This window comes from Pecten maximus, chromosome 9 (assembly GCF_902652985.1).
Source record: "Pecten maximus chromosome 9, xPecMax1.1, whole genome shotgun sequence".
Classification (NCBI taxonomy): domain Eukaryota; kingdom Metazoa; phylum Mollusca; class Bivalvia; order Pectinida; family Pectinidae; genus Pecten; species Pecten maximus.
The window spans coordinates 30,081,684-30,104,674 of NC_047023.1; the positions used below are offsets into that span (position 1 = coordinate 30,081,684).

The 22,991-nt window shown below is 37.0% G+C and overlaps 1 protein-coding gene across 6 annotated transcripts in view; it reads right to left on the reverse strand.

The window, feature by feature from the left end:
* The window catches only part of LOC117334412 (zwei Ig domain protein zig-8-like), a 180,340-nt gene that overhangs the window by 154,549 nt on the left and 2,800 nt on the right, over positions 1-22,991 (reverse strand). For all 6 annotated transcript variants that reach the window (XM_033894015.1, XM_033894013.1, XM_033894018.1 and 3 more), the window contains exon 2: positions 15,693-15,943. The gene's annotated coding sequence lies outside the window, so the exon portion shown is untranslated. The remainder of the gene's footprint in view (positions 1-15,692; positions 15,944-22,991) is intronic.

The following is a 22,991-nucleotide window of genomic DNA, read 5'->3' on the forward strand; positions in this document are numbered from 1 at the left end:
CATCTAAATCTTAATTGTATTTGATCCAATTCATCGAGCGTAATATTTTTTTAAATCCATCTTTTAGTATATCATAGATGATTAAAATGTGCAATCTTCATGAAAAAAACCCATGTTATTTGCTCCCTCTCTTCCTTTCTTCGAAGCAATGAGATTACAATGGTAGTTAAGTGAAGACACAATTGCATTTCCCAGTTGTAATTAAAATGTTTTGATGACGAGTTTGCGTGGTCACTGACCATTTCTTTTTGAATTTGTGTCGCATATCGCAACAAAGTGCTGTTTTAGTAGTGTAGTTATTCTTTGATGTTCCTTGATGTTACCAATGAAATGTATGTTACCTTATCATACACACAATATCTGTGGACGAGTTATATGTACTATAATCAAACATTTTTTAAATAGGTTAATTTTAGTTTCAACATCGTTTTGACATGGTCATCAGTTTTGAATTCTACTCATCAAAAAAATATTTTTCATTGAACTTTGATGAAATATTTACAGAGTCCAAATTCAGTGTTACACCAGTTTTAAGACGCCCATCCGAGAAAAAACCCCATTAATTTGACAATTGCGTTTGTCTTCGTCGAGGCCTGGGTGGAAGGGATCCAACCTGATTTAGGGGTCATCTACATGAGAGACTATTTATACATTAGAAACTGCGAGGAAAACATCATCTTGGAAGAATGATTTAATATGCGTTGAAAAATTAGCTCAAATCGATTGGAGTACTTGCAAACCACTTCTGATGCTGGGCGGGGAATCATGAGGGCGGCACTGTCGGGACAGGCCGGCATCGACGACTCTCTAATGACTTTGGAGTTCGCACACATGTGTCAGCATTTGTCAATTTTTGAAATAACCTTGAATTGTTGCTGTCTTATTTCATTCTTGTCTGAATGGTTTTCTGACACATCTGTCTTTTTATCTTCATTCAAAAATTGATTTTGTAGTACGGGGTTTCTCTGAAGAGATGAAATCCTATCTAGAGACCATGAGTATCGGTTTGGTTGGTTAACCGTCTATAACAATGTTATACAGTTCTGACCTCCACCCCAACTGGGATATGAATGGCGGACACGCATGCGAAGAGCTGTATCTTCTGTGGTAGTGTAATTCAACTGTATACCGATGTTCCTTGAGAATATTATCTAGTGTAATGATATATATTCCAAGGTCTCACCAAAAAACGTAATTGAATCGCTGCCATGTTCACTCCAAATCATCGTATTTCATGATATGCTGATAGGTATGTTTGGTTTAATGGAAAAGTATCAAATATAACCGCAATTTTACAGTGCGAAAACAATGAAAACAGCAAAAAAGCGCCAAATCCTCGATGAGTCTTATTTTCTATCAAGGATTGCTCTTAATAACTTATTCAACGTCGTTCTGTTTCCTGGTCGTATTCAAACTCTCCAAATCTATGTCTGAATGCATTTTCAACTTCACGCGTATGACAAATTACATGTGAGTTGTAGTTCAATATAATTATTTAGAGAATAATCCATGTACCATGTGGTTTATATATATGATATGATATCAGCTTAATTTGTCAGTATTAGGAATCATGTTCATGCAGGTTATGCATTTATAAGTTAGGGTCCGTGAAGACAAAGCTGTCAAATGCTCAGACATAAAACAAATCAAGAATAAGCTTGATATCATGTCTCTTTGTCAACAAACATTTGTTTCATTAAGTAATCTTTTACGTAGGAGCCATAGAAGACACTACAAATAGTCTCCTCAATGTAATACAAATATTGTACATGCAAATGACAATTTTTTACATATATATTTGACAAAAATTTCGAAACATGTTATATCAACACATTTATCACTTTTTATGGCTCAATTCGAAGGGCACGATGGGATCTTTGGGTGGTAGGAAACCTGAGCACCCGGAGGAAGCCCACGTCCGATCGGGGAATGGAACCTGGACGCGTTGTTGAAAGGCAACTGTGTTACCAATTCGTCGTCCGACCATCCAGGTACATGGATATTTATGTACTCCTTGCATTACCCATTCGTTCATTCTTTGCTGTGTTTCTTCTCTTTGTCGCCCTTGTACGATGTAAATGAAGTGAGGTATCACTATAAAGCCATATCAGTTCGCGCTGTCACAAGAAGACACATACACTACAACTTGCATCTCACACACAGGGGAGACCGGCCTTAAATCCGTTTAACTGTTGATAACTTAACCAAACCAGATCTTTGGCACCTGTCCCATTCTGATCATATCGGATCCGAGGACAATAAAACATCAACATTACAAACAAACACATTTTGTGTCGTTTAGTACCTGTACAATACACCAAACCCACTCGTCTGGACAACATAAACCATTCTCACATGCATTTTCCGATATCATTATTTCATTATAGTGTAATACCGAATCAGCAACACATGTCCGGGAAATACATATCGTGTAAGGTGTTATAATATTATTAACGTATTCATTTCATTCTGTTAGATGCATGAATTGAATGCATCGATGGAAATAGTATCTACGTATTCCTTCCTCTACCGTGTAATGTGCAGTCGTAATAGATACCAGCTGCCGATGCCATTCTTTATTCCGTTACTAATTCAAACGGGAATGGTGTTTCATGTATCACCTTTTTGTACATGGCATTTCGTGACCTTGTTCCAATGTTGTAACTCTCGCGGGAGCGCTTCAAAGCCGATATTTTGGCATTGACGTTTAAATTACACGATCTGATCTATTTACCGCTCCTTAACAGAACCTGCATGTTACTGTAACGTTGTATCACGATCTCTGATCGGTATTGGAACACTCCTAATTTAAGTATACTGTTTGGGGTTTCATTACACAGAAATTCCACTCTTGTAAGTAAACGAAATCGCGTTCAAAAATGTATTGTTTTCTGTGCTGGCAACGTCATAGAACAACAGCATGTATTATCGGACACGTGACTGTCCTAATAATAAAATTGACAAATAATGTATCTGCATCTAATTAAATATACATTATGTTCATGTACATGTATTGTATGATTTTGATAATTCAACCGGGTCATAAGTTTTCTTTAATGTGATCCGTAGTGTGTACCAGGAGTTGTTTACAAAAAGGTATATACGGTGTTGCTATACATTATTATGTAAATGTGATATGTAAATGTTCCCATTGTGTCAGTGTGATATGTACATGTTCCCATTATGTAAATGTGATATGTACATGTTCCCATTATGTCAACGTGATATGTTCGTGTTCCCATTATGTAAATGTGATATGTAAATGTTCCCTTTATGTCAGTGTGATATGTACGTGTTCCCATTATGTCAGTGTGATATGTATATGTTCCCATTATGTAAATGTGATATGTACATGTTCCCATTATGTCAACGTGATATGTTCGTGTTCCCATTATGTCAATGTGATATGTACGTGTTCCCATCATGTCAGTGTGATATGTAAATGTTCCCATTATGTCAATGTGATATGTACGTCTTCCCATTATGTCAGTGTGATATGTTCATGTTCCCATTATGTAAATGTGATATGTACGTGTTCCCATTATATCAGTGTGATATGTACATGTTCCCATTATGTCAATGTGATATGTACGTTTTTCCATTATGTCAGTGTGATACATGTATGTACGTTTTTCCATTATGTCAGTGTGATATGTACATGTTCCCATTATGTAAATGTGATATGTACATGCTCCCATTATGTCAATGTGATGTGTACGTGTTCCCATTATGTCAATGTGATGTACATGTTCCCTTTATGTCAGTGTGATATGTACGTGTTCCCATTATGTCAGTGTGATATGTACATGTTTCCATTATGTCAATGTGATATGTACGTGTTCCCATTATGTCAATGTGATATGTACATGTTTCCATTATGTCAATGTGATATGTACATGTTCCCATTATGTCAACGTGATATGTACGTGTTCCCATTGTGTCAGTGTGATATGTACGTGTTCCCATTATGTCAGTGTGATATGTACGTGTTCCAATTATGTCAACGTGATATGTACGTGTTCCCATTATGTCAATGTGATATGTACGTGTTCCCATTATGTCAGTGTGATATGTACGTTTTTCCATTATGTCAGTGTGATATGTACGTTTTTCCATTATGTCAGTGTGATATATACATGTTCCCATTATGTAAATGTGATATGTACATGCTCCCATTATGTCAATGTGATTTGTACATGTTCCCATTATGTAAATGTGATATGTACATGCTCTCATTATGTCAATGTGATATGTACATGTTCCCATTATGTCAATGTGATGTACATGTTCCCATTATATCAGTGTGATGTACATGTTCCCATTTTGTCAGTGTGATATGTACGTATTCCCATTATGTCAATGTGATATGTACATGTTCCCGTTATGTCCGTGTGATATGTACATGTTCCCATTATGTCAATGTGATATGTACATGTTCCCATTATGTCAATGTGATGTACATACTCCCATTATGTAGGTGTGATATGTACGTGTTCCCATTGTGTCAACGTGATATGTACGTGTTCCCATTGTGTCAGTGTGATATGTACGTTTTTCCATTATGTCAGTGTGATATATACATGTTCCCATTATGTAAATGTGATATGTACATGCTCCCATTATGTCAATGTGATGTGTACGTGTTCCCATTATATCAGTGTGATGTACATGTTCCCATTATGTTAGTGTGATATGTACATGTTCCCATTATGTCAGTGTGATATGTACATGTTCCCATTATGTCAGTGTGATATGTACGTGTTCCCATTGTGTCAACGTGATATGTACGTGTTCCCATTGTGTCAGTGTGATATGTACATGTTCCCATTATGTCAGTGTGATATGTACATGTTCCCATTATGTCAACGTGATATGTACGTGTTCCCATTATGTCAACGTGATATGTACGTGTTCCCATTGTGTCAGTGTGATATGTACGTGTTCCCATTATGTCAGTGTGATATGTACGTGTTCCCATTATGTCAACGTGATATGTACGTGTTCCCATTATGTCAATGTGATATGTACGTGTTCCCATTATGTCAGTGTGATATGTACGTTTTTCCATTATGTCAGTGTGATATGTACGTTTTTCCATTATGTCAGTGTGATATGTACATGTTCCCATTATGTAAATGTGATATGTACATGTTCCCATTATGTCAGTGTGATATGTACATGTTTCCATTATGTCAATGTGATGTACATGTTCCCATTATGTCAGTGTGATATGTACGTGTTCCCATTATGTCAGCGTGATATGTACGTGTTCCCATTGTGTCAGTGTGATATGTACGTGTTCCCATTATGTCAACGTGATATGTACGTGTTCCCATTGTGTCAGTGTGATATGTACGTGTTCCCATTATGTTAGTGTGATATGTACGTGTTCCCATTATGTCAACGTGATATGTACGTGTTCCCATTATGTCAATGTGACATGTACGTGTTCCCATTATGTCAACGTGATATGTACGTGTTCCCATTATGTTAGTGTGATATGTACGTGTTCCCATTATGTCAACGTGATATGTACGTGTTCCCATTATGTTAGTGTGATATGTACGTGTTCCCATTATGTCAATGTGATATGTACGTGTTCCCATTATGTCAACGTGATATGTACGTGTTCCCATTATATCAGTGTGATGTACATGTTCCCATTATATCAGTGTGATATGTACGTATTCCCATTATGTCAATGTGATATGTACGTGTTCCCATTATGTCAGTGTGATATGTACGTTTTTCCATTATGTCAGTGTGATATGTACGTTTTTCCATTATGTCAGTGTGATATGTACATGTTCCCATAATGTAAATGTGATATGTACATGCTCCTATTATGTCAATGTGATGTGTACGTGTTCCCATTATGTCAGTGTGATATGTACATGTTTCCATTATGTCAGTGTGATGTACATGTTCCCATTATGTCAGTGTGATATGTACGTGTTCCCATTATGTCAACGTGATATGTACGTGTTCCCATTGTGTCAGTGTGATATGTACGTGTTCCCATTTTGTCAGTGTGATATGTACGTATTCCCATTATGTCAACGTGATATGTACGTGTTCCCATTATGTCAGTGTGATATGTACATGTTCCCATTATGTCATTGTGATATGTACATGTTCCCATTATGTCAGTGTGATATGTACACGTTCTCATTATGTCAGTGTGATATGTACATGTTCCCATTATGTCAGTGTGATGTACATGTTCCCATTATGTCAATGTGATATGTACATGTTCCCGTTATGTCCGTGTGATATGTACATGTTCCCATTATGTCAATGTGATATGTACGTGTTCCCATTATGTCAATGTGATATGTACATGTTTCCATTATGTCAATGTGATATGTACATGTTCCCATTATGTCAATGTGATATGTACATGTTCCCATTATGTCAGTGTGATATGTACGTGTTCCCATTATGTCAGTGTGATATGTACATGTTCCCATTATGTCAGTGTGATATGTACGTGTTCCAATTATGTCAATGTGATATGTACGTTTTCCCATTATGTCAACGTGATATGTACGTGTTCCCATTATGTCAATGTGATATGTACGTGTTCCCATTATGTCAGTGTGATATGTACGTGTTCCCATTATGTCAATGTGATATGTACATGTTTCCATTATGTCAATGTGATATGTACATGTTCCCATTATGTCAATGTGATATGTACATGTTCCCATTATGTCAGTGTGATATGTACATGTTTCCATTATGTCAATGTGATATGTACATGTTCCCATTATGTCAATGTGATATGTACATGTTTCCATTATGTCAGTGTGATATGTACATGTTCCCATTATGTCAATGTGATATGTACGTGTTCCCATTATGTCAATGTGATATGTTCGTGTTCCCATTATGTCAATGTGATATGTACGTGTTCCCATTATGTCAATGTGATATGTACGTGTTCCCATTATGTCAGTGTGATATGTACATGTTTCCCATTATGTCAATGTGATATGTACGTGTTCCCATTATGTCAGTGTGATATGTACGTGTTCCCATTATGTCAATGTGATATGTACATGTTCCCATTATGTCAATGTGATATGTATGTGTTTCCATTATGTCAGTGTGATATGTATGTGTTCCCATTATCAATGTGATATGTTCGTGTTCCCATTATAATCTGATATGTACATGTTTCCATTATGTCAGTGTGATATGTACGTGTTCCCATTATGTCAGTGTGATATGTACGTGTTCCCATTATGTCAATGTGATATGTACGTGTTTCCATTATGTCATTGTGATATGTACGTGTTCCCATTATGTCAATGTGATATGTATATGTTCCCATCTATCTAGAGGACAGTTTCATTACAGATAAGACTGTCAAAAGATTGTTAGATAAGATCCTTTGCATTATTTTGATACTGAAAAAATCCTGATATCATGCCTAGATAAGTCTTAACTGTGATGTAGAATTATCATTTAAAATGAATAATATGTGATATGTTCTGTTTCTATTACATTGCGAGGTTTTTTAATACCATTTGATTTCATTGGTTTTGAATTTTTACTGCATTGATTTATATATAACAGTTCATTTAAATAAAACATCTAGTTTGAATATTGAATTTTTCTCTACTTGTTTCCGACTAAAACCCGAAAAGGTTGGCTAGAGTGGAAGGCATAAAATACACTATATAAATAACTGTATGCACATTAAATCGAATTGTCACCACACGCTGGAATTATTAGGATTTATTTGTTTATATTATCACCGTAACCCGTTTTTTTTATCCTGTCCAACAAGAAAGCCGTAAGAATTTTACCAGCTGTCCTCCATTACATGATTGTGGATGTGTAATATTTTCTTCTTATTACATTTTTACCAGTGAAATATCAAAAATTATTCATTCTATAAAAGTGATATTTTTCACTAGTGAAGAATATCATATTTTTCACTAGTGAAGAATATCATATTTTTCACTAGTGAAAAAATATCACTTTTGCTGATTTGACCAATCAAATTAATGATTAGAAAATACCAAAATAATTGACCAATCAGAAAGCCCGACATATATGTCAGCAACTAGACAGCGGAAACTACTTTTTTTTTTTTTTTTTACAAATTATCGCTGTAGTCCTAGTAAGCATACGGGGTAGGGTTTTCGTTGATAAAAAATGTAATAAACAGAATATTAGCCCCACTCGTGAAATATATTTGGTATTACTGAAGACACTGTTAGATATCCTCTATTTCTTACCATTTCCCCTGACACTACTTCACCTCTGACCTCACAGTTCGCACTTGCAAGGAAGTAATTTGGTCCTGCCGCATATGCTACTGCTGCTTAGTTACTCCACCTGCTTAGTTACTACTCCTGCTTAGTTACTCCTCCTGCTTAGTTACTACACCTGCTTAGTTACTCCTCCTGCTTAGATACTACACCTGCTTAGTTACTACTCCTGCCTAGTAACTGCACCTGCTTAGTTACTACACCTGCTTATTTACTACACCTGCTTAGTTACGACATCTGCTTAGATACTACACCTGCTTAGTTACTACTCCTGCTTAGTAACTGCACCTGCTTAGTTACTACACCTGCTTATTTACTACACCTGCTTAGTTACGACATCTGCTTAGATACTACACCTGCTTATTTACTACTCCTGCTTAGTAACTGCACCTGCTTAGTTACGACATCTGCTTAGTTTCTACTCCTGCTTAGTTACTACTCCTGCTTAGTTTCTACTCCTGCTTAGTTACTACACCTGCTTAGTTACTCCTCCTGCTTAGTTACTCCTCCTGCTTAGTTACTCCTCCTGCTTAGTTACTACACAGGCCTATTAACTTATCACTACACCTGTCCTGCCGGTAGGGCGTCAGAATTGTACCTGCTGCCCCATGCCATGATCGTAAGAGGCGACTAAATTTGGGATTTTATCTTTTCTCTTTTTTTTGAACAACTTTCTCCTTCCTAATGTCTCCCTTAATACTGCCTCACTTTTGGCCTTTAGTTGAAGATTTTGGGTTCTGTCCCCTTGCCGAGACATACCAGAGTCTTTAAAAATGGTAGTTGCTACTCTTGCTTAGCGCTAAGCATATTGGGAGTGGGACGACTGGTTCGTCCGTTGTTAGTATAATGAAACCGGGTGGGGTGTCCTGCAGGGTGTCTTCGGCAGTATGCTTCAGTGATGTAGCACTATAAATCGGCAAAATATCCGGCCTATCACATTGAGAATCAACACAAACCTACTGCAGCCTCACAGAAAACACATACGCACTCGTATGCATATCACATGCACGGGAGGCCGTCCTTAAATCACCTTAGCTGTTGATAGGACGTTAAACAAATAAAACCAAACCAATATTTACTACACCGGCTTAGCTACTTCGCCTTCTTATTTGCTACTGCTGCTTCGTTACTATACCTGCTTATTTACTACACCTGATTAGTTACTACACCTGCTTCGTTACTACTCCTGCTTAGTTACTACACCTGCTTAGTTACTACACCTGCTTAGCACATCGTGACTGGGACGACTGGCGAGCCCATTGTCAGTATAATGTGGCCGATTAGGGTATTTTGCTGGTGTCATCGGCAGTATGCTTCAGTGAGGTAGGGATATAAAGTCGAAATCAGTTCCACGTTATCACAAGGTGACAAACACAAATATACCACAACCTCCTCAAATGGTTATTGCTGTTGACGTTAAACAATACAAAATCAAACAATTTCGTTTGATCAGTTTCCTGACATGCATGATTGAACGTTTACAAAAGAATCATGTTTTTGTTCCCCTTGAAAAGTAATAAATGCAACAGACAGAGAAAAACTAAACAACTCGATGAAATCATTCTACTGGCCTAAAGTGGCTGACCCGATCCTTTCCCGTCATGCACGTAACTTCGCACCTCGGACTAAACGTCCCGTCCGGCGGTACGTTTCGGAAACGATTCAGATAAGACTGTCTCTTTCCATTAAACCAAACGTAAAAGACTCGTTACAAGTAAGGGGCCTTAAATAAAATTTTGCTATTTCACTCCTATGTAGACTTTCATTAAATGTGCAAATGCTTTTCATAGACTTCTGGTTGTTTAAAGCATTATCGCTTCTGTACAAGCGTTTCCCGGTATGATATGTCTTGATGATATATGATATATCGCTTGGAGTCGAAGGTTTCATATCCTTTTGCTTATGATATGTCTTCATTTGTTCATGTCATTTGTGTAGCCATACATCTGTATATGTTGAAAGCACACTGTAACCTGATCAAATACGGGACGTAACGATTGTGTTTTAACGACCATATGGACATCAAAACAATGCTACAGGGATTAAGCTGTTATAGAAACGCAAAAGAAAACCAACATATGGACATCAAAACAATGCTACAGGGATTAAGCTGTTATAGAAACGCAAAAGAAAACCAACATGTTATACATGTATTAAATGTTTTATTAATGCTCGAGTTGCGTGCCGTCGCGTTTTGACCTTCTAATACGCGATGTACAGCTGTTCTACGTTGTCGCGTCAAAAAAATTGTGTTTAATTCTCAATTCGCAAATGTCGAAACTCGAACATCGATGTTGATTTCGGCAATACTATTGTGTATAATACTATGCTATGGAATTGCAATTGAACTGAAATGACTCGATTCTGCTACTTTAATACCTTGTCATAATATATGTGCGAGTACATGTATACTTGTATGTGTTCGAGTTCGAAAACAACTCGTACACGTTTTATACCTTTGTGTTCCCATACTGCCCTGGTCATTTGTCTGATGAAGATGACAGTGTACGTACCGTGCTGCTCATCGAAACGTCACGTATAAACATTCATTGATAGTGAAACGAAATAGCTACATAAATTTCTTCAATCAATTTAGGATATTGACAGCAGTGTACATGGTTTTTGAAAGCAGTGTGCAAAGTTTTTCATAGCAGGGTACAAGGTGTTTCAGAGAAGAGTTTAAGATATTTGACAGCGGTGTACAAGGTGTTTGATACAGGGTACAAAGTGTTTGACAGCAAGGTACAATGTATTCGACAGCTGGGTTCAATATATTTGGAAGCAGGGTACAATGTATTTGACAGCTGAGTTCAACATATTTGGAAGCAGGGTACAATGTATTTGACATCAGGGTACAATGAGCTTGACATCAGGGTACAATGAGTTTGACAGTACGGTAGAAGGTTTGAAAATCGTTTTTCTTAGACTCCCTGTTTTGTGATCGCGCGCCACAGTTTCGAGTCCGGATCATATACTGACTATTGCGTCATCTTCCGGAAGTTTGTGCTTCACTAACTACATATATATAATTATAGTAATGCAAGCATGGGAGAAGAGTTTCAATATACATATTAAGTTTATCTCACTATATGTACAGTATATATACAATATCATAGGCAAACAACATGTATGTGAAATTCAATTTAGAAGCGAATCCCATGATCCATATCTACGTAAACCATGGTAGAAATAACAGAGACAAGGTATCTAAGTACATATATATACATAAATGTATTAGTCCATTATACTTATTATAATATGAGGCTAGTGGGATAACACGACGAATTTCCAAAAAAAATATACAGCGACAACAGTTGAGGGATTTATAAACAAAATGTAGTTTTGTACATTGTACTGATGTATTAATAAATTGATTATTCTCTCACTTCGATTCGATGAAACAATTAAAAACGGATACATCTTGCATTATAAAACCGGAACTCTCTGTTGGTACATTGTATATAAGCGAGGGAGTTTCTCCGCTAGACTAGTGTATATTCCAATAAACCGAAGAAACTTTAGACTTTCAACGATGCCTAATTCTTGTGAATTACTTGAAAATTCTGACATGGTCAGTACTAGAACACAAAACGATGATTTTCCATCATGATACAAACCGAGGTTTATCGGTATTCGGTTTATCATATCGGGGATACATACATGATATTTGTTTTTACCTTACAGGTACAATAACAGTTTGTTCCCACAATATATTATACTGGTACTGGTTAAATAGGATATTACAAGAGTGGTTGTTATATAGAATTTATTGAAAAAGTTCAGTTGTTTTAAATGGCACTCGCCAAAGAGCTCGCAACATGTGTTTTTATCACAAGAGTTTAGTATACCCTCGTTTCGGTCAAGAGTGAAAGATTCTGTGTATCACATACCTGAAATTATGAGAATACGGATAAAAACCTCCAACTTCTAAATACGACCGAAGTGTTTCCCTACAAAGACAATCGTGCAAGGTAATGTTTTTTTTTGTGACAACAAGAAGTAAAAATGACGTCACGAATGTTATGACATGTGTTTCTTACATGTACGTCAATAAGGGCATATCCGAGAAAAAAAGAACATTTCCGTGTATGAAATAAACGTTATTTTTTCCCAAACACTGCACTGTATGTCGATATACATTGTGTAAGTTGACATGCCTAATACAGTGAATACAGTGTACATTATCATTATGAAAAATTGATATTAGTTACCATATTTTGTTTATATCTAGTTTCAGATACGTTTTTGAAACGAATACGTAATTTGTTCATTTAGAAGAGTATAGTGTAAAACCCGACTTAACTTATCGTTGGAAACCCTCGATACTCTGCTTTCCGACGATTTGAACTCAGAGGACAGAGGACTCTCGTTGATTTTGACAATGAGTTTAACTAACTGACCTATACGAATTATATACCACTAGAATAACTGACCACAACCTAATTATCTCTTCAGAACTGAGGTGTTGCCGCCTCTGGTCATCTGGGTGGTGTGATGTGACCTTGTTAACCGTGATCGTGTCTTTGTCGTGAAGTCGTTTAACGTGTCACTAACGTATAATGACAATGGATGAACAGTAGCAATGAAAAACAGGATATTCTTTTAAATGCCAAAACCATTTAAAAAAACCAACCGCTGTCTCGTACCGAAACCTAATGATTCAGAGGTGACATGGACAAGGACAGAGACTAAGAGCATAGGCTATCCAATTACTTATTCATTGCAGTAGATTGACTATTTTTTTTACAGCTAATTGTAAAAGTTCAACTCAGCCTCCGAAGAACCATACACACCACAGGCACGCAGCTCGCGCACATGGCAGGCTGTTGATAGCACATTAGACAATACAAAATCAAACCAAGCCATCCTTTGTTCAAATCAAGAAACAGCAATTAAATAATTCAGAGTAAAACAGGCATTAGAAAAATTAACTCCTCGATCGGCGGTTTTAACTCAGGCACTAGAATATATTTGCTGTACAAAACACAGCATACATCAAGTGGCATACTTCAGTTCTGGTATAAGAAAAATACATATATTGCAAGTAATAATTGTACGATACTTCTTTCTGTAGTAACATTAATGTTAGGAATACATCAGCGTACTGCTGTCACGTTCCTAACAAGACACCACGATGTCATTAAAACATCTTCTTTCCTTCACGCAAATGGTATACCAGAGTTCACTGCCTTCTGTTGGAAAAAGGAAGGTCGTAAAATACCTCTCCTTACTGCGTACACGATGTAGGCCATCGTTTCCATTCAGCTTACAAATGGAGGTCGTAAAACAATAAACTAGTACAAAGAAACCGTTCTCACAGGTATCTTCGTTACACTAATCAGGCTGCGTCAACAAACTAACGAAATTTATTGTTTTAAAAATACACAAATAGAAATGGTACGGGCAGCAATTGAAGTTATCCTACCAGCAGATGTTCTGTACGCTATGACGGGAGACACCTCTATCAACCAGAGATCCATTAATACCTCAGAAGGCATCTTTAATTCCAATACAGATACACAATTACATTGTATCCGGGGTATATCTACTCGATTTAGAGATATATCCCTAACATTCCAACGATAGCTCGTATGAAGATCATAGTGACTCGCTATTGTCACCCTTTTGTGTTAAGGGAGAGGGCTTATATAGACTTTTGCCTGTTGCCCAATACCCATTGAATTTAATTAAATAAAATCTTTGTGAAATGAAGTGAAAGAACCCTGCTGTGTCGAATGATGACAAAGGAGTCCCAGGCTCGATTGTACAATGTTCGACTTCCGCTCAGCTCCCTTGTTGATCTGGTCTGTCCCCGGAGGCCAAGTACGACGATCAGCGATGCTTCTCCTGTAACTACGACGCTATAAACATCCCAAGAACAATGGTTGATCCGAATGACCCAACCACATCAAGATTCTATCAAATTGAACCATTTTTAGCCTCAATCTACAGAATCCTGGCGCCAATTATTGATGCAGTACCAGGTGAGATGGCGACACATCCAACCAAACACACCCGGGACTATTTACATAACATTACATATCACTACATTATAATATTCAAGTTCGGTCACCCAGCTGTGGGTTTGACCGAGAATTAGTAAACTTCTAGAACCTTCTACAAAGCTCTATACGATACTTCCTAGTAATATATATATACAATGTCGCGTTACATAACGCCATGTCATCACGTGTAGCATCACATGTTGCACAAATTGCAATGACCCCAAAGGTCTATTACTTTAAACATTAACTGCAGAAAACAAAACAATTGTAAAACTATTGTTTATACAACAGATGCTGACTGCCAAACTGAACCGGCCCCGGAGCGGTCAGATCCAGCACAGTCAATGCACCAACAATAAAATAGTATATTTCCATTATATCCGCTCCTCCTATCTCTAGTTTTAAAGCGACATCATCAATTATAAAGTTTAAAGCGACACATTCAATTACAAAACATTCATCATTATACAAATGTACATAATCTCGAATAGGCATTATGTACAATGATATTACCTACCCATTTCCTTTAAGGTCAGGCATGCGCAGTGACACCCTTGATAGTGTCACACTATAACGAAAGACATTTGTATGCTTTTCGAAGTCATACAACATCTGAAGGTAATGGGAATACGTGATGTTCGTAGTATCGGACTTTCGTATTAATGGACATTCGGAATTTCCTACCGCCAGCGGTCTGACACATGTTACATAGCAGTGCTTAAACAGTAATTATTACTCAAAAGAATGTCGCCATGAAGCCCGATTTCGACTTTATCATACATTAATAATGTCATATTGATAAATGTACGCATACAGTGTATACAAGATGTACGCGATTCCAACACCTCGTACCCTATCCACCACATATGACGGCTTTTGAAACATGTTCATTTTATCATAATTATGTATTGGTAACAAATTTCGTGGAATGTCAAACAACGTAAAGAAGTGTAATTTAAAACTACAAAGTGGTCATCGTACTATAATGAATTTATAATCCACAGAGAAACGTTGAAAATTGACAAATTTTAGCAGACAGGATTACGCTAGCCAATATCTGTTAACTCTCTTTTCCGAGCAAGTAACCGTCGTTTGTAAGACCGTCCTTTGGCTTTTTATCCTTTAAGGGAAGTAAGTTGATTATATATCTATGATACACAAAATTAGTTTAAATTGATTGGCGAATTTACAGAAGTGCGAAAGATTAAGTATAGATATATGGTATACTACAATTATTGATAATTACACCAATCCATCTATTTTTTACGTACACGGTGTTATTCCGGGATACGAACCGTATTCAAAATATCCTCATAAGAATTTGCAAATCAAAATCACATTTGTACTTGCATACTGTAATGTATATAATTAGCGTAAAGAATTTTAAATAATAAGTCTGACTTACCGTACTTTTATAATCCTGCTCCTCTACTGCCAGAATCGCGGTACACAGTTGAGTAATACCACTGACCGTAGGGTTGTATCCCACCTTCTGAACTGGAGATTCTAGATTGTCAGTCGAACAATGACATTGTCCATTCGAAAAACTGTGGTCAGCGTGTAAACGTTTAAATATCCGTGAATCCTTGAGTATTGACACGAGCGTGATTTGTGTATATATAGGCCTCGGGCTATGATGTTCTTATTAAATTTGTCCTGAAATGAACAAAAATTCAATGTTAGTTTATCATCCTATGTACCTTATAACACCATCTTGTTTTCTTACATGTACATATAAATATACTTATTTGAAACTGAGAGCTCTAGCTTGCTGACGGGCGTCGCTACCGAGAGAACGCCTCTTTAGAAAACTCCTGGTTCACTTAGACACGTCTAGAGGAAATGTTCCCGCAATGATGGCTTTAGTATGAAGTGTGTGGCAGATTACGGGATCGATTAAGAAACCAATCGATGTATATAGCCTCTTAATTACTAATGATATACTGTTGAGTTTTTTGCTATTTTTTATGAGACTTTTCCTCGTAATGATATCTTCATGTTGGAAGCAGTCAGGCCTACGTATCCCCATGGTGAATAAATCAAAGGGTATGTTTTTACCGAGGAGACCAACCCAGACATGGCCTTACACGTTGAATCATTTATGGCTCACATCCGCCCCTAATAACAATAATCGATGTTTAAACAATGAACAAGACTATTTTCAAAAACCAAAAATTCCAACATATAAATGAAAAAAAAAAAAATAAAAAAAATACGCACTGCTAACGAAAATAGGATTGAAGATGAAGTGTTTTCGGTTTCTAGTGAGGCACTTTTATATTACCTGTACAATCTAAAGACAAAGGTATTGACCTGGACTACGCTTGTAAAGGATACATGTACATAGCAGGGTATACAGTGTACGTGGGGTCGTTTTCTTACATGTACAAATCGGCTTTCGTGATAAGAGTTACGGCAGGAGATCCTCTCAGTGAATGGGATGTGCTATTCTCGATATGAATTCTCACGTAGCTTATCTGGAAGGCTAATGAATGATTGATACTATTCCATTGGTTCATTGATTAATTTTGTACAAATTCCTAGTTTCACAACCCTATTGTTTCAGTGAATACCTCGGCGGAGCATTCCATAAGCCACTCTCTGTTCATACTTATGTAATTCTTCCGGACGCAACACACTATTTTCAAAATAAGACCGAAATCTCGAAATGTTAATATTTAAGGAATAATTCTTATTTTGTATCGTTTAATGGTGTGTAAACTATTTTTCAACAGATATTTTAAATGACGTACATGTGATTTAAAGACTGCAATATGTTACTGTCTGTAGCCTGAAACTGTTTCAAAAACTTACTTTATATTGCTACCTCACTGAAGCATACTGCCGACGACAAAAGACAAAAGAGATGCAAAAATTTGAACTTCAAATAGAAGTAGGAAGATGGCGAGGAATTCAGTAGCAGGACAGGATATGCCCACTCTGTTATAGTGGTATAGGTGATGAATTCTTTTTTTTTTTTTTTTTTTTATTTCTTTGTAAAAATTATAACGTAACAAAAAAACTGAGGCTGAAATACATCCCGGCATATTACTACAAAAACCCCAATCAATCCAAAATGAAAAGAATATTTATAATTCTCATCAAAATGTGTTAAAAATATAAGTATATTTATTCAAAAACTATCGTATACATATGTATGTTATAGTGCTTTGAAGTTAATACTACTACTGAATGCTTTACGTTAGAGCTGGATACAGTTACAATAAGTAACCAATATTTATGTGTATCTAAGATATTGCCTGTCATGTATTTGAACTATGTAATATCATCTAAGCTATTGCCTGTCATGTATTTGAACTATGTAATATGTATGACCTCTTGTCAAACATCAAAAATTGTCTGAATGAATAATAAAATCTTGAAATCTTGAATTCAGCAGGACACCTCACCCGGTCACATTATACTGACAGCCGAGCGCTAGCACTTTTATATACTCTGGTATACTCAAAAACTTCCTCGCCGGACAAACAGTCAACTAAAGGCAAAAATAAAAGCTGTTTCAAGAGGAAGAGAAAAGGCAAGATACTTGATTTAGTCGTCTCTTACGACTAAATAATGGGGGCAGAAGATGAAATTCCTACACACTACCTGCAGGGCAGTCGTCGGGCCTTCATATATTGCTTAGTATAGTAGCCACAGTCTACTACAAAGTGACATTGCATCAAAAAAATCAAGGTTGTTCAATCTAACTAGGAAGATATATAAAGATATGTTCAGATATATTTCCCTTTATATCGTCATTACCTTCCCGCCAGTACTTCCACAGTGACCTGATCATTCGTCTAATACATGTATAGTACTCGACACCCCGGTGTTCATTATATATGGAACAAATATCGATCTTTTTAACGACCATAAGTATATTTTATAACACTCAATAGAAATGTTTTTTTATCGTGAAACGTAGGCGGTTTGTTTAGTTGTTACAGCGTTCTTAACACCCGTCCTCTTTAATGAATACCGGGAATGACATTTTTACCCAATTCTAATCTAGCCCCAAAAATGTCTGAAAATGTGCTACATACACTAGGGAAGGCCTAAACGCACGAACGCTAACAGTTCTCAGATTCCTGTGGTATTTTCTCTTTACATTGTACATGTATATCCCACATCACCAGTACTTTCCCTCACACCGTCCTAACTCCTCTCTGGTACTACCTCCAACACCAGTACTTTTCTTATTATCGGAATTACCTCCCCTGCGAAATTTTATCACGCCGTCCTCAAATCCTCCCCGGCACTTCCTCCCACACCAGTACTTTTCCTTATATCGTCATTCCTTCCTCAGCAGTACTTTCCCTCACACAGTCCTCGCCTCGTTACCAGTCCATTTCTCTAATCCATTTCTCTAACTTATCATCACTACTTCTTCTGAGCTCCCCCCCCCCCCCCCCCCCCCCCCCTCGCTCATAGATATACCAGGTTTGATGTATCGATTTTTATTAATTCTTCATCATACCTGATCAGCGTCAGTGTCCGGCCGAGCACAAACCCAATCAACACACGTCCCGGTTTGGGCACCCTAATTTTACAGCGTTATAGACACTACTATTAGCCGTGTTTCCGCGGGCGTTCACGCCCAGTCTGTGACATACTCGAACTGACCACTCCACTATCTAACGGCTTTTCTCATGAAAGCTAATTATGACGATGATGGTGTCAATTATTGATGAAAAAAAATAAATAACGGTCGACTAGATCGGTGAACCGTTTCACCTCATACTCCGAAACTGGCTCAGCGTCATCAACAGTAACACCAGTTGTGGTATTATATTACAATTGTGACAGTAGTTTGCCCTATCAACTCATAAACACTACGAATTAATCTTGTTCCCCGATAGTTTTACTTACGCTATGTCGTCCGTTAATTTGTACACCAGTTCTCTTTAGGATGCAATGTTCATTTCCCATCATGACCTCAGATGATGTTAATAACATATAATGATATACAGAAGTTATATTTCCGCCGCTCTTGTACGGATTACCGTCTTGTTCTCAAATGGAAAGTCGTAATATAGATTTAGCAACTGGTTCCCGCGCTTTTCGTCGCATAGATGTTCTCTCTCTTCTTGTTATTGTCGTTAATAATTTGATTTAATTAAAAATTGAATTGTTCCGATACTCAATGTGGAACTGTACAATATCCTATAAAAACGTTGATCACAACCTTTGTTGCAAGCCTGTTGTAATGTCTGATAGTTAAGGAGATTGATCTTAGTTGGACCAATTACCTTACTGATGCCAAATTAGAATTTGATTGTAAGTCGGAATGTACTATTAAGAAATACATTGATATCTGAACATAGGAGGGAGATTCATGTCTTCCGAAAAGTAATTTTTGTATGGCTGGGGACCTGTGACTTGACTGCAAAAAGGAAAATATATACGGGGGTGAGCCTGTTAGGCAGTAGACCGATGATGTTGTGTATATAATGTTGCAGGGTCCGAGAGGGCCAAGACGTTTGTGTGAACCATTACCTTATACAACGTACCTAAGCTGTTTTATAAAGGTACCACATGTATGTGTTAGTATGTGGATAAGATATGATGTTTTTTTCTGAGGCTCATACCTTTACCACGCACACGGAGACGTTACTAGCCATGTATAGCTATTGAATGAACACATAAATATCTTCTTTTTTTTATTCAGAACTTTTCACTGATAAACTGACCAAAGATGGGAGGCAGTCTCGGGGTACCAAGTTGCAAAAACACAGTTTTATAGTAAATGAGTTTCGATGAGATGCGAATTCGCGAATTTTGTATATGTACAGATGCATTTATACGGTAGATGGAAATTAATTCAAAAAATTTGTTGGGGCATTATCACGTTATCTAGAGTTGTATGGCCAAAACCATTGAGCAAGGATACAAAGGGCAAGTGCCTCTTTTTCTAGATGTATTGTCTCTTTTATTCTAACAATATATTTTTATTCGTACTTCACACTTCTATTGAAATCTCGAGATGTTTTAACGTGGGTGATGCATGTCATTTTCCATAATTACCTACATAATATATATCAACAGAAAAAGAACAGCATAACCGGTACCCTAACCTATTCACTTACATTATGACACATACTTTTGTAATATTACATATTGTGAAAAGCGTTCCGTCTGTATACTATAAATCAAGCCAGACCACATTTTCTATGCGAGGTAGATACTATATGTCATATCGGTTGCTCTAATACAAATGATATTACCATCCGAATTTGTGCAAGAGTTCTACAACATAGACGTACATTTGTAGATGGGTGCGGATTTACCATTACAGTTTCTAATAGTTTCTACGACCTTCAGGCATATCATGCTTCAATTAATGACTTGCAGTTGTATAACCAAACGCTACGTCTCAGCAACGAATTTCCGCTAGACTGACTATTCACATGTATTGATTTCAACTGAAATTCAGTATTTGTATGCAAATGCAAAGAACATTTACCAATGTGTCATTCAATCTGCAGTGATGATAGACCTTTCCGTGTACCCATGATAGACGGGGAAATGATTCGGAATATACCTTTACATTTAATAATTTCTTTCATCGGGTGTACCTTGTAGATGTGCGTGTATAACGTAATATCTCTGTTTTAAAAGATTAGACACTTTTTGGTTTTTACATCCATATTGTCTTCTTCGGGGGCTTTAACTAACCTGGTCCGAAGACCATTGCGCTTATACAATGGCGCGGTGTCCTTCGTCCATCAACTTTTCCTATTAAACACTACTAGCCATGAACCACTGAATGGATTTTGACCATATTTGGTTTGCAGCATTATTAGGTACAGGGAAAGCAACTTTGTGTAAACGGAAGATCTGGCGGTATTCGACAGGGAAAATAAACCCAATTCTCTAAAATCCTTCAGTAGCAATGAAATAATATTCACCTTGGGTGAAAGGGAATCAATTTTGTACAAAATATGCATTGGAATTTAATAAATCAACAGATCCGAAGTCAATGCCAAAGGTCAGGGTCAAAATTGTGTTTCTTTTACTGAGGAACATGTCATTATGACATTACGAAGCAATCGTTGGTCAGAATCAAATAGAGTCATCAGCCTAAGGTGAAGGCCACTGCTTAAAAGGTCAAAGTAACTTTAAAAAGAAGTTGTTTAGGATTAAACAAAATGTCATGGCAAATATTTAGGTTATTGGATCAAATTTCAAAGCCATTTAGGTCTTGCGTTAAGGACAAATTTGAAATGTGACAATAGCCCTGCATTAGAATAACAAACAAAAAATCAATAAGTTTTACATTTGAGTTTTATACAAATATGTGGAGGTGGAAGGAAACAAGAGTCTGGTTAAATTACGTGTATAATTATATTTTGCTTCCTACTTGAATTTGCTTTTGACGTTCAAATTTCAAACACCAAAAGGAACCGCAGCGATATGGGCAGATGGCTTCTTGATAAATCGGTAATATATATGCTTACCTGTCAGAACAAGAGTGTGCTTTGAATTTCCTTGGAAAAAGCGTGCTCAATTTGGTTTAATTCAAAGTTGACACAAGTATATGCTTTGCCATAATTACGGAACTATCACGGTGAGGGATGCATGCCCTATGTATCTTTTGTTTCTATCAACGTGTCGAGCTTTCCTCCCTTCACTACACAGATAATTAACCGAGAGGAGTTTAATTTTTACCGAATGCCTATCTTGCATTTTCAAAAGTCTAAAAGTATCGCATATACACTAGAATATCAAAATACATCTACTAAAGATCCTAACATCAATAAGAGTTAGATGGCTCAAAAAAACAATCTCAATATTGGAGACCGTATGAATATTGCAGAAGTTAACAGCTTAACTTTCTAACTATATAATATAAAATAAAATAAAAAAAATGATACAAATGTATCAGTTTTCTTTAATGCTACATGAATTAAGTGTCAGCTCACGAGCTGATGTACACAATCTCTCAGGGTTCCTTGCGCAAGTGCGAAAGGTCGCGATGCACTCTGGGAGGGGTTGTCACGTACATCAGCCGGTAGGGATGTGGCACCTGTTGTAATAACCATTAGTGAAACGAATTTGCGCCAAGTCATCGTTTTTTCCCCATAGCTTCGCTGAAAGCAACCAAGCCGACTATTTTCTTTTCTCAACCGCCACCACCCACTCACTCATCTGGCCAGAGAGCACTCCTACCTCCCCCAACCCCCAACCACCCACACCCACTACTCACCCATACATAATAAAGTCTATCGTAAAACGTCTAATAACGACAATAAAATGCCTTGAGATATATTAGATCTACGCGTACACCAGGACACTGCATACCGAATAAATGCTGACGCATATGCATAGCACATGGTGTATGCACTAAAGGATGTTTGTTGTAGTTAATGAACACTCGCAACATCATTTTACTAGTATTCATTAAATACAACCCCAGCCAATATATCACAATTATAAACCTAATCATTAACATTGTATTTCCGCAGTGTTTCCTTTGCATTTAATTTATGTGAGGTTACACGTCCTTCAGGCTTGAAGCACAGAAAGAAAAGATTCGAGAAGAAAGATAGGAAATGTATTAAGATCATATGGTTGCAATTACGGCAAGAACACCATTTTGGTCTCATCATTTTCCCCTAAATATAGACGTCTAAAAGAAACCCGAGCCAGTAGCCATGTATGCGACATTGAACAACCTACGGTTGAACGCAGTACAGTACAA